Here is a 12971-nt window from a genome sequence, read left to right as displayed (position 1 = left end):
ATGTGAGCTTAAGCCAGACGGCTGGGTTCAAATCCCGGCTCTGCCACTTGAGCTAAGCAAGTTTCAACTTCTCCAGGCCTTAGAAACCTCCTGCATCAAATGGAGGTAATAGTTTTACCTACCTTCTAGGGTAGTTGGAAGGGCTACATTCATAAATGCACATACAGCACCGAGCACAGGGCCTACCGGCCCTCATACCATGTCAGCAGCTGTTTACTACATGGCCACCGTGGGCCAGCACTCTGAGAGGCATGCAGAGGGTCCAGAGTAGAGGCTGTTTCCGCCCTTGAGAAATTCACTTCAAAGACGGAGGAGGCAGAGACATAGCAGGAGTCCTCTCAAATGGGTAACTATGGGAGCACGAAGAAAGCAGTGTCTCCAGCCTGAGGGGACCCGGAAGACCTGGAGCAGGGGATCCCTGAGCTGACTCATGAAGGCAGAATGGGACTGAGGCAGGGGAGGGGAGGGGAGGGAGGGCACAGCAGGGAGAGAGGCAGGAGTGGAGGCCTGAGCGTAAAACGGCCTTTGATGCTTCGTTGGCTTGGTCACCATCTCCATCTCTACTCTTCTTGGGTCACGTGAAGATAAAAGATAAGCCTGGAAATAAAAAATTGTTCTATACATAGAGCTAGAAAGATTAGTCTTGCTCTCCTCTCTGTCAAGTTTTTATCTCGTTGCCTAGGTAAATACCGTGACAGAGACCTGAGGAGATGCAGACCAAAGATTTCACACCACAGGTCACAACGCCTTGGTGCTACTCCACATTCGGAACACGGGGGAACTGGCCACCAGTTGCCCATCTTCTCCAACAAATATTTTCTATTCTCTTGCCTACGGGGAGTGGATGACTGCACTAAAGGCCCCAGGAAAGCTGTTCTCTTGACCAGGATGGAGTTATTAATAATAATATTGTACAGGCATATGTGTGTATTTTAAATTTATGGTTTGAGGGGATTCTTTACGTTTCCTCATGTGATCCACAATACGATAACTGTCTCCCCCAAAGAACTCATCTTGCAGATGAGGAAGGAAGCTCAGCAAGGTTACGTAACCCGCCTGAATCACACAAAGCTGAGGTGAGGTCGGCAAGGGGCCCTGTTTCCTGGCCCATCGGCCAGTGTTCATTCCTTAATACCGCTGTACTGGAAGTCACTGGGAAGTAGTTTAAAAATATTTATGTGGTGGTGCTAAGGTACCAGAACTCTTTGTGGCACCAAGAGATGGTGTCTTTCCTTAGACGGAAAAATAAAGACAGGGAATTTAACCTTTAGAGTATATGTTTATACATACACTGCTCTCTGTGTCAAAGGTTAACACAGATAGTTGAAACAAAACTAGCTTCCTCATACTCTTTTTGGAATGAGGTAAGTCTACCTCATAAAATAATGATTCCATTAATAACCAAAACCCAACAACAAAGCAGTATTGTTTTTAAGATTTTTTAAAAAAATTAATGTTTATTTATTTTTGAGACACAGAGAGAGAGAGAGAGTGGGAGAGCGGCAGAGAGAGGGAGACAGAATCCAAAACAGGCTCCAGGCTCTGAGCTGTCAGCACAGAGCCCAACACGACGCTCAAACTTACGAACCACGAGATCATGACCTGAGCGGAAGTCGGAAGCTTAACCGACTGAGCCACGCAGGTGCCCCAAAACAGTATTCCTGACTGCCATTCTCTTACTCTAACCATTTGTCTCCACCCAAAGTAGTATTTGAAACGGGTTTGAGAAAGGAACAGGTACAAGAAAACGAACAGTCTTCAAAATGTCCACAATCAAATGAATAGGAAAGGATCGTTTCCTCTTAGTGGGAGAAGAGTTTAAGTTTGGAGGTGAAGTGTATCTAAAGAATGGCAGGCCCCAGATAAGAAGATGGTGCCCAGGCCTTAACCATCATGTGAAATGGAAGAGATGGTGATTGCCGGTACCATGAACTTCTCCCCTTTGTCTTCACGGAAATAAATTAAGCTCTAGAAACTGGCCATTTTGTAGGGATCCATGTTTTCATTTGCAAACAACTTTGCTTTTTGCCGAAGACAAAACACAGAGTTTCAAAGTACATGCTACATACAGGTTCCTCTACATACAACATAAAGCCTGATGTTCTTTTATAGGGAGGCAGCTCTTTATAATTTAAAGAGCTAGGGGTTAGAATGAAGGATGTAGCTGAAAGCCTGGCTTGCTGTTCATAGCTGTGTGACCTTGAATTCTTTAATCCTCACTCTGTTCACCTGAGAAACAAAATTATGTCAGGCTTACGGTAAGGATTAAATGTGATAACATATGTTAACATAACCCTGGATATCATGGGCACATCACAAACATCTATTGCCCCCAGTNTGACCTAAGCGAAAGTCGGACGCTTAACGGACTAAGCCACCCGGGCGCCCCAAGGCCCAATTTCAACAGAAGATTGTCTTAAGCAAAGGCAAGACAATTCTTTTTAGATAACTATTATATTTGGACTGACAGCAACAATTCTTAGCATTTTCATTCTACCACTGATTTCTAAACTGGTCTTAAAAAATTCTGGCTAATTCCAGGACCTTCTCACTCCTTTCCCCAATCTCTGTCTCAGTTTCACAAATGCAGATTTATCAATAAACTAGATTCTCCACCATGGTGACTGAAAGATCATTCATACATTTCAGAGTCAATCTTGAATTTTATGCTGAAATCAAAGCATCTTTGTAAATAGTGCAAAAGAAAAAGGAGAGACTGAGAAGGTGAATAACCATGATCGTATTCATTCCACAAAGCCCAGTGCAGTGAAGGTGACTGGGGGATAGAGATGAAAAGGCCCCCAAGGGATGGGTCGCAAAAGCCAGCATAAGAAAAATGCTACAAACAAAGGGAAAATAAAAGTAGTATGTGAACCAACAACTTGGAAGAGCTTATTTCTAGCCGGTAAGATCAAGGAAGACACTATGGGTGAGAGAGCCATTAAAATGGGCTTGCGGAATGGACAGTATGGACACAGAATTTGGAGGAAAGGAGAAAAACATAATTAGTAATGGGTAAGGGCTTTGAAGAAATACCCTCTGTTCAACACAATGTAAACTAAAGATCAAAGAGGTGAGACACTAAGAAATGGGCATAGTTTCATTCTATCGGCCTACAGTTAGCATGAAAGATACTCTCATCCATTCAACTCTAGTAAAATTCACCCAAATCATCAAGACATGCTCGGGTGGTAAGGAAATGGAAACATTAAAGGTATAAATACGTCAACTTTATCCTCAATGCACATTCATTTTCATCATCATCTCTATCGACAACCAGCATTTTCCGAGCACTGTCTAAGTGCAGAGAGCATTCTGCTAAGCACTGGGGACATAAAGTGACATAAAGCATGAATCTTGTTCTCATAGAAAAATGACAAATTAATCAACAAACGAAAGCGATTTCTCTTCTATATGCAGGCTCTAAGAAAACCCAGTCAGCATTTTTTTCTCCAAAAATCCCAGGGATCAACATGTCCCACCCAAGAAGGACCTACTATATCTGAGCACCCATATTTGGCCAGGCTAGGATTTCTTCTGCAGTCCTTTGTGAGCTGAAGGAAAAAGCAGGATGAAGATGTAAAAAGAACAGGTAAGGACTGAAATTTTCCCCTTTCCCCCTTTAAGCCCAGAAACGATCTTGGAATCTCTAACAAGGTGATAAAAAGGAAAGCCGTAAACCCTGAAGATATCAATTCTGGCCCCTGATAAAGCTGGCTTGCATAACAAATAAAAGGGAAAAGGCTTCAGTGTCTCAATGATTTGGATGCTTTGCTTACATAGGATTTATCTGAAAATCAACATGCAACAAAGATGTATCTAAAAATTCAGATCAGTGAGTACACTTCTTGGGTTTCTCCTAAACGCTTAGTGCCTCAGCCTCAGTACATCCCACCAAACCCCAGTGAGAGGCCAAACCAGGCTCTTGACCTTTCTCTCTCATCTCCAGCCACTATCAGCTGATGTTCAAAAAAGAACTAGGGTTTTTACCCTCATGTGGTTTGTCTTTTTATTATTGTTTTAATTTTTTTTAACATTTATTCATTTCTGAGAGACAGAGTAAAAGCAAGGGAGGGGCAGAGAGAGAGGGAGAGACAGGATCCAAAGCAGGCTCCGGGCTCCGAGCTGTCAGTGCAGGGCTCGAACTCATGAACCATGAGACCATGACCTGAGCCGAAGCCGGACGCTTAACCAACTGAGCCACCCAAGCGCCCCCATTATGGTTTGTCTTTTTAAAGGAACACAGATCCATAAATCTGCTCTTTTCTTACCTCTACATTTAGGTTCACATTTATTTTAAAATGGGCCGGGAGAGAGCCAAAAAGGAAGGATGTGAGAAAACTATTAACCCAGCTAGCCTAATAATCAGTGATTAAAGTTACAGTCAGAGAAGAACGAAGCACAATACCTCCCACCCTCTTCCTCCTCTTCATGCCTTTAATATTCTACTTCAGGCACTGAGAGGGAGGGTAACGTGGCTAGTGAATTCCAACCAGCACTAAGATAATTGTACCATTCACACCCCTCACCAGTCAATCAGGGTCTGCTTCTCCAGCCCCATTTATTAATAGTTTTCCTACATTTACACTGCTATACAGGAATGTAATGAGGCTTTCTCTCTGAAACAAGAAATGGGGCCCTGTCAATAAAGACTAAGTGGAAGGAAAGATGTTTGCAGAAGCACAGGCCGCTCGCCCTACTTCACAGCCACGCCTGTTTCAGGGGTGTCAGGGAAAGCAGCTCTTCGACTTCCCTAACTTTCCACGCCAGGTCCGCGTCAACGTCGAGAGCGCTCGGGAATAAATGTGGCCCTGCCCCCAGTGCGACACCTGTCCCACCCCTTGTATGCGCCCTGCACGCTAAATCCCCTCCTATGCCAACCGCTTCCTGGACCTCTGGTTCAGGGACCCTCTGCTCCTCATGCAAGTGTTGAACCGCGACAGGGTCCCGCTCCACCTGGGAAAATGCTAGGACCGCAGGACAGGTAGAAAGACCAGGCGGCTTGTCAATCATCTTGCCTGATAGTTCATAAATAGGGCCGCACATTAGAACCCCCACCTCCCCCCCCCCAACCCCAGGGAGTATTTTTAAATGACCTCTGCCTGGAGTGCTGGCTGAGAGATTTTAATTTAACCATCTGGGGTACGGCCTGGGCATGGACATCACTGTTTTGCTGCTGTTGTTTGGCTTTTTTGGATTTCTCCTTGTTGACGCTCTCCAGGCGACTTGATTACTGAGCTGGGACTAAGGAGCACTGCCTGGCCTGTCTCACAGATTCAGAAACGAGAAAATCAAGGCCCAGAGGCAATGGCTTGCACACGGTCACCAAGTGCAGCAGCACACACGGAAAGAGAAAGAAGCTTCTGACTCTCAAGACCACTGCTCCCTTCATCACCATTTACACAGCGACTGGACACCCTGCAAAAGCTTAACATGTTTGAAGACACATCAAGCAGTACCCTGCAGGGCTCTGAAGACGGAGAAACAAACGTCCAGCACTGGCTAACTTAAGAGATGTGCATTCCAGAGAGGCCAGTGGGGCAGGGCGGTGAACGGAAGAGCACTGGAAAGAGAGTCAGTGGACGTGGCTCTCCCCCACGGATGTGTCCTTAAACTTTGGAGCTATTTGCACAGCTTTAAAATGGTGGTTGTAGAAGACAGATCATCTTCAAGGTGCCTGTTAGTATTAATACTCTTGTTGTCCCATGTCACACAAACACACACACACACACACACACACACACACGCATTACCATACCTAAACTGCACTGACACATTTAACGCATTTAGGATTATTTTCCACTATTGTATTTGGTAGGTAAGTCACTATACAAATACACCACACATATACAAGTCAGGTGTGTACGGGTGCGTGTGGTGTGCACATATTGGGATGCACACAGAACACAATCATTTCTAATCCAAAGACACCAGCAACTGTGGAAGCTGAGTGACCAGACTGCTTCAGAACATGTTTGCAGTTTCACAGAGGACAATTAGCTTCGAGAAAGGGATAAAAGACATCACTTCAGCTTCCGGTCTCTTCCGAGCCCCTCTTCTCCCCTCCCTTAACAATGCGGTGCTTTTATCTCACAGTTGGCTTTAAATCCCACCTCTCAAAAAAACAGAAAACAAAAACAAGATCTCCAATTTCCTAAGAAATTCTAACGAGCTGAAGCCCTGGCAGGATCCAAATAAAGATTAAATGGACATTTCTTTCTGGAGAAGGAAATTCACAGCCTTGGTGGGGCCATGAACAAAGACATGGGGGAGGATGTGTGTGGACCATTGTCTGGATTTTAGGAGTCAAGTGAGTTAATTAGTCAAAACCTTAAATTATCCTAATCTGGGAAGCTCTCTACTTCGGACGCCCCCCTCTCTGTCCTTCTAGTGCCTTCCACGTCTGCCACTCCCGCAGGCCGAGCCTGGCTTCCTCCCCTCTCCCTTCTCCCAGTGGTGCTATCTGTCCATCCACACACCTTCACACTCACAATGCGCTCTTTATATGGAGTGGATCTTTAAAAAGTCTTCAAGCTGAGTTTAGGTTCCTTTTGCTAATGAAATGAATACGAACCACAAGACACAGAAAGCTGGTGGAAATGGAGGGGGGCAGGGTAGCAGGAAGGGCAGCAGAAAAAAATGCTCCGCCCTTAAGCCTCCCCCCTTAAGCACCCGTGCTACAGTTCCATCAAGAGGTGGCTGAAAGTGTCTTTGGGTCACCTCTATTCCTCGGCGTCTCCATGAAGAATGCTTCTAAAACACCAGGCCATCTGAAAAGGCTACCAAAAGCCTTCTGTAAATTCACTGGAAATAACTGAGCCCCTCTTCCCTCACTCCCCTTTGCCATTAAAGAAAGCGGCCAGTGTCTGAATGCATGGCGACTCTCTACCTCTCTAGAAACACATGGGCCTAGGCTGGTCCTTCATTTGGAGTAGCCTGGCCTGGGCTAGGATCCAGCTCTCTCCTTGGCTACAAACCAACTAACAGCTGTCCCTTTCTTTATAATGGCCATCCACAAAGTTAGTTGCAATCCAGTGGTCTAACATGAAAATGGTATCATTTGCTCATTCTAAAGGCAAGCCTAATAAACAGGGCTAGGATTCATTAACTGTAGAATCACTAAAGCAGAAATTAGAGCCTCTGGCCTTTCCTTTTAAGAAGTCCCTGACTTTATTCTCTGGCCTCATCGTTTGGAATCTGAAATTCCTAATCAATGCACCAGCACATTCCTCTGTTGCTCTTCTCCCCAAGTTTAGGGACACAAGGAGGAGCAGAAGGCTTGCTCTTCTACAGCAATTTACCTCTCCACCCGCTCTCCATCCTCCTACAATGACCATTCTCTCCTTCTCCTACAAAACTCCTCTTTATTATTAAAAACACAGTTTAAATGTCAACCCCTCCGTGAAGCCCACCTCATTTTCCCAGGCTTCCTTCCTTCTAGAGCTTCCTTAAGTATACGATGATCTCTTTACACATGTCTCCCCCATTCTATCATAAGCTACTGGAAGGTACAAACCAGAGCGAATTCTTTCTTATAACGCAGTGTTTGAAAAATACTGGTTCTTAACAAACGCTTGTTGAATAACTGCATAGAGCAAAAGGCATGGAAATAAATAAAGTTAAAAGAAGAGAGTGTGAAAGAAATGAGACGAGGAGACATGAATAAGCAGATAAACACTATCTTGAGGTGAACATAAAAAGAAAGAGAAGAATCAATTACATGAAGGGCCAGAATAAGAATACACCGAGGATGAAAGGTGAAGAGGTAAAAAGATGCACAAAAAGATGGCGGAAGAGTGACCGAAGAGGGGAGATGGGTGAATTTGGATACATGGATTGCTCTTGGATCTTTTCTTTTTTAAGGGCAAAGCAGAAATTGTAAAAGTTCCAGAGGCTATGTATGTGGAGCTGCCAGTGTGAGCCATGATGTAGAATTAGGTTCGGCCATGAGGTAGACCCCGGGTGCGTGGCCTGGTGAGTTTGGCCTCACTGGAGAGCGTCAGGAATGCGGAATCTCAGGCCCCACCCCAGACCTCCTGAATCAGAATGTACGCTTTAACAAGATCCCCAGGTGATTCCTATGAACAGAACAGTCTGAGAAGCGGGGATGGAGACATTTGACATCCACAGATAACCTCAGTGGTGTGGGGCACCAAGCAATGCCAGTAAGCAGCTACACGGCCCCAAGCAAATCACTTCATGTCCCTGCACCCTGCATTTCTTCTCATTTTAATTTCTTCTATTAAATGAGAAGGTCAGAGCAAATGCATTCTGAACAGCCACAGAGCTCTGATCTTCCTGATCTCATCCAATAGCGCAACTTCAAATCATTCCTATACCCACCAGAACAAACACGAAATGGCATTATTTACTAATTAATATTGCACTTCCTCTCTCTCCACTCATTCATTTGACATTTCCTCAAGTATCTGTTATGTGCCCGGCGCTGTGTTAAGAATAAATGATTGCAAGATGAATACCCCTCCCTGTTTTCAGGGAGCTCACAAACTTCTTAGGGAAACAAAGCATCTAAACAAAATTAGGATAAAGCGTGCTAATCATCACGAACAAGCAGTGGCGATGCACAGAAGGCAGGGCAAACATTCTGCTCGGGGCAGTCACGGAGGATTTCAACAAAGGGCCAACATATGCACTCCGTCCCTTCTCTGCCAGCGTCAGCTACAAGCACTAAAAAGTGAACAGACAAAAATAAGGTGGTTGGAGAGCATCAAGGAACCAACGAAAGGTTCCCGAACATTCCTCTCTGGGTTCACAAGGTGCCAAGAGCACGTCCACACGATGGCCACAGATAATGCCATCAGCAGCCACAGGTGTCCCCTAGAAGCCCACCTCCTCTGACTTGCGCCGTTTCCCTCATTCCGACTACATTTTGTTCTTCTAGCATCTGCATCCCTCTGAAAGATAGTATCAATTCAACCACTAATCTACTCTCCCTAGAGACGACTTCTGTGGTTTCAAAGAGGGGATGCACTTTAATAAATGTGAACAATTCATTAGACCAGCAACTCTTTTGATCCATATTTATTTATAGAGATGACACTGGTATCCGACTGCATGCACAGTAGCAGAGACTGAAAGTGTAATTTACTGAAAGGAAATTTCTAGAATTCCTAAGGAGGCTGGAGAATAGCAGTGGTGAAAAGGGACCTAACTTTCCAGCTTCTCTGCTCCTGACCCCCAGCAAGCTACAAAAGAACAGTGGTTTTGCAGCCCTAGCCTTTGTAATTAAGGAGAGAAGGCTGTCGCTCAACAACACTTTGCCAGCCTTTAGGATGCTGAGTTCCACCCTGGCTTCCTTCCTGGCCCTGACTTCTATAGGCTGATTTTTTTGCTCTGGTTTCTTCCCATATAACCTGTGCTTTCCCCTGCCTCCTATATCTCCCACTCCATAAATATTCATTATATTTGCTTTCACTTGTTAGCAGTGGTGGACACATCGCCTTCATCTTCATCTTGCTGAACGAGAAAAGAGGGGGGAAACCCCTGCAACCTGGGTTCATCGTATTCATGGGGTAGAAGGGAGAATGTCTGCCAAGGCAATGATGATGTGGCCAGGGGCTGGATCGGCCCAGTCCTGTTTCTCCCTGCCCAGCGCCACTCATCACCGCCCCCAACCAATTTCAGCCCATGTGTCCACCTCCCAGGTGCCCATGCCCCTCCCCACACAAGGCTGGTGCGTGTCCATGAAGGTCAAACAAGATGGTCAAGGTTCTCAAGGGCTCTCTCTCGAGGTGAAGCAGGAATACAAAATCAAGGTACCTGCTGTTCCCCCCTTCACCAGAGGAAGTCGCTCTTCTGGCTCAGCCTAAAAGAAAGGCACTTGATGCGCAAAGTAGTGACTAGAGAATTTTTTTTTCCTCCTCCCCCTTTCCCTTCATTTTACCCCCTCACTTATTCTCTGCCTCTCTCTGCATCTACCCCTGCCATAAATTACACATATACGGTGGTAAAGGAAGACCCTTCAGACAGACAGGCTTGGAAGGAATGGAACCCACAGAGAGAGGAAGTTACACAATCCGGGGCACACCCTGCTCCTCTCTTTGCATGTTAACAGGTATCTCTGGGCGGCCATAGCCCTCTGTGTTCACAGGTCCGTCATGCTTTGCTACACCTGAAACATAGACATAGGAGGCAACCATGCTGTTCTGCTCCCCTCCAAATCACCAACCCAAACCCCTTAACCTTGCTGCCTTGGGAAGTCTTTATTTCCCATCGGGTTTTTTTCTTTCCCTTAATTGCACATCACAGAGGCTCCTCAACTGAAATTAAATTTGCTCTTCCTCCCACCAGCCGCCACATTTCCTCCCTATGGAACCCACACTGTAAGGAGGGTGGCAGAAGGAGAGAAGACAAAATAGAACCCAGTCAGCTCTTTGTGCCATGAAGGGGGAGAGAGACAGAGAGAGAGAGAGAGAGAGAGAGAGGATGGTGGCCTGGAGACAGCCCAGAACACCACTGAGTCACGGCCTCACCAAGACTGCTCATGAGGATGGAAAACACCTGCCTCCTCAGGGTTCCAAAACGGCTTTGGACATGGTGGAGGTACAGACCACCTGTGGTGATGCCACCTCGAGGCTTCACAAGCCCCTGCCAGTTGGAATGCCTCCCCTTCTCTTTGTATCTTTCATGCCCTTCAAGTCATCCTCTTCCTCAGCACCCTCCCCTTTTAATCTCTCGTCCTTTGCCTAGTTTTAGGGCCAACCCATGATGGCCTAGAACCTGGCTTACTCCCATTAGCGTTCTGGGAGAATGTGGCTGAGACTCTGTCAAAAGCTCTGTGGTCAACCTGGTCACCAACCAACACGACGAAGGACCTAGTCACCGTAGAGCTCTGTCACAGGCACCGGGAATGCAAAAAGGGCATATGCCCTACGGACACCCACCTCGCCTTGCTCATCTGCACGTAGGAAATCGTTGCACATGGAATTGCTTTTCTCACCCATACCTCTGTTCTATTTTGAAGTAAAATTAAGAATACGTCCTCCCACTTGAAGGAGTAGAAGCAGATGGAGAACTAGCCCAGGTGTCTGTAAGGTGAGCACACACCCGATAACCTCAGCTATTTGTAGACATGGTGAGAACAGGGCTCAACGTGGGATCCCACTCTCTCATTCCGATGACACCATGGTTACAGACCACCGCCTAACGAATAAAAGCTCGAAAGAATGAAACCCGGGGGAGAGGGGTAGCGAATGGGGATTATATCCATCCTTTCTGGACAATGAAGAAGTATCTGCTGGGGTGATGTCAAGGGACAAGGGTCTTCTGCTACTTCCCCCACATCCCTTCAGTATTTTGGACTGTTTCAAAGTACGGTTATTAAAAATGCCAGAATAAAAAAAAAAAAGATCGGGGATGTAAAATACTTTCAGGAAGACTGCTGATGTAATGATTCTGCTACATTATTTTGAAGATCTTTATCTCAACTTGATTTCTGCATCTGGGCACTTTTGGAGTTTGGGGGTGTACGGTCAGTGGCCCAAGGAGGGGAGCCCCCGTTCACCACCAGGGCCCTCCGGCCTGTAGATGATCTGCTTTCCTCAGGAGTTGTCTTGGATTGCATGAGTGGCTAGCCGAAGAGTCATTAGCTAAGTCTTTTCGGTTTCTCCTGTTATTTCTCTTTTCCAGTCCATAAAAATACTGCCTAGCCACATTCCATATACCATAAAAATGGATAAGGGGGGGTGAAGAAAGTATTAATTCTCTTTTGAAAGAACAAGGCTAACACATGCAAACGGCACATCTCTTTGTTTAACACAAAGACTCACGTGTCGAATTCTGCACCCCTTCCACATGCACAGCATTTTAGAACTCTGCAAGATAGCCATTTTGCAAGAGTGTGGAAGTAACAGTTTGCTTGGAGGATGTGTGGGTATAAATAGATGTGTAGACAGAAGGAGAAATTTACAGCTCAAAAATAATAGCACATGAAAAGATATAAATTAAAGGGAGACTATTGACAGAATTCCTTCTTTCCAAGCTTAAGATTTAGCTCAACCTGCAGCATCTTTCAATTCCAGGTGNGTGCAGTAGGCCTCCTGGGATCTCGGGGCCCGGTGTTCATGCTTTAGACAGCAAGTGGACTTCAGGGCAACAACCACAGTAATCTCAATCATCATTTTCATTTTTTAAAGGGCATTCAATTTTTTTTAAAAGCCTAGAAAGGTAAGGACGGGAGACAGAGAGGCACGGAAGTGTCAAGGGGGAAAAGCCAGCCTGAAAAAAAACATTTTTTTTTTCTAGATTCCCATAAAAATCAGAGCTTTAGCCCTGGGTGAATAAAATGCTATTTAACTCAAAAATCACACAGGTCTCCCATGCGTGTCTACATACAAACACCCTCATGCCACTCAACATCTTCCATCCCTACATCCATCCATCCCCACTGCCTCCTAAAAAACCTAAAACCTGTTTGATGAGGAAGGAAAAGGAATAAGATGGGAGATCTCCCCCTTTGTAATAAGCCTTTCCCCCGCAAACAGCCTTATTTTATTATCTTGTCACCGTTTCTTCCAAAAATTCCACCTGAGGGATTTGAAGGGAGAGATAAACAAGGAATCCCTACCCCAGGTGAGACGAAAATAACATAGAATTTGCCCTACCTTGGTTTGTAGAAGACAAACCTCTAGACGGACAGATTAAGGGAGTGAGCATGTTGGGAATGTCCAGTCTCCTCTTCTCGCTGGCATATCCACATAAGAAAGACGAAGGGTAAATGAAAGGAAGATAATTTAAAATCCAATTTGGCGTGAATTTTGTTTTAATCTTGTGTCTTGAAGAGATGCAAATTCAAAGAAAAAAAAAAAAGACTGAATTCAAAGGTAATTCAGGATATGGAGAGCAGCTCACAATGCAGAATCCAGAGGAATTATTCCATTTGCATGTGAGGTTAGTGGCTGGGCTATTTTTTTTAATGATTCTTCTGGCAATTACGGTTTTTGGTTTTTGGA

The 12971-nt window shown here is 45.3% G+C and overlaps 1 protein-coding gene across 1 annotated transcript in view; it reads right to left on the bottom strand.

Annotated features, from left to right (window-relative positions):
• Window positions 1–12690, bottom strand: part of GRIN2B (glutamate ionotropic receptor NMDA type subunit 2B) — a 413753-nt gene extending 401063 nt beyond the window's left edge. Inside the window, exon 1 of the mRNA XM_077756396.1 lies at window positions 12624–12690. The gene's annotated coding sequence lies outside the window, so the exon portion shown is untranslated. The remainder of the gene's footprint in view (window positions 1–12623) is intronic.
• Window positions 12691–12971: the final 281 nt, after the last annotated feature.

The sequence above is a fragment of the Crocuta crocuta genome, unplaced genomic scaffold, assembly GCF_008692635.1.
Source record: "Crocuta crocuta isolate KB4526 unplaced genomic scaffold, BGI_CrCroc_1.0 scaffold262, whole genome shotgun sequence".
NCBI lineage: Eukaryota > Metazoa > Chordata > Mammalia > Carnivora > Hyaenidae > Crocuta > Crocuta crocuta.
Note: the sequence above shows the minus strand (reverse complement) of the source record. Positions and strands in the feature narration are given on the sequence as shown.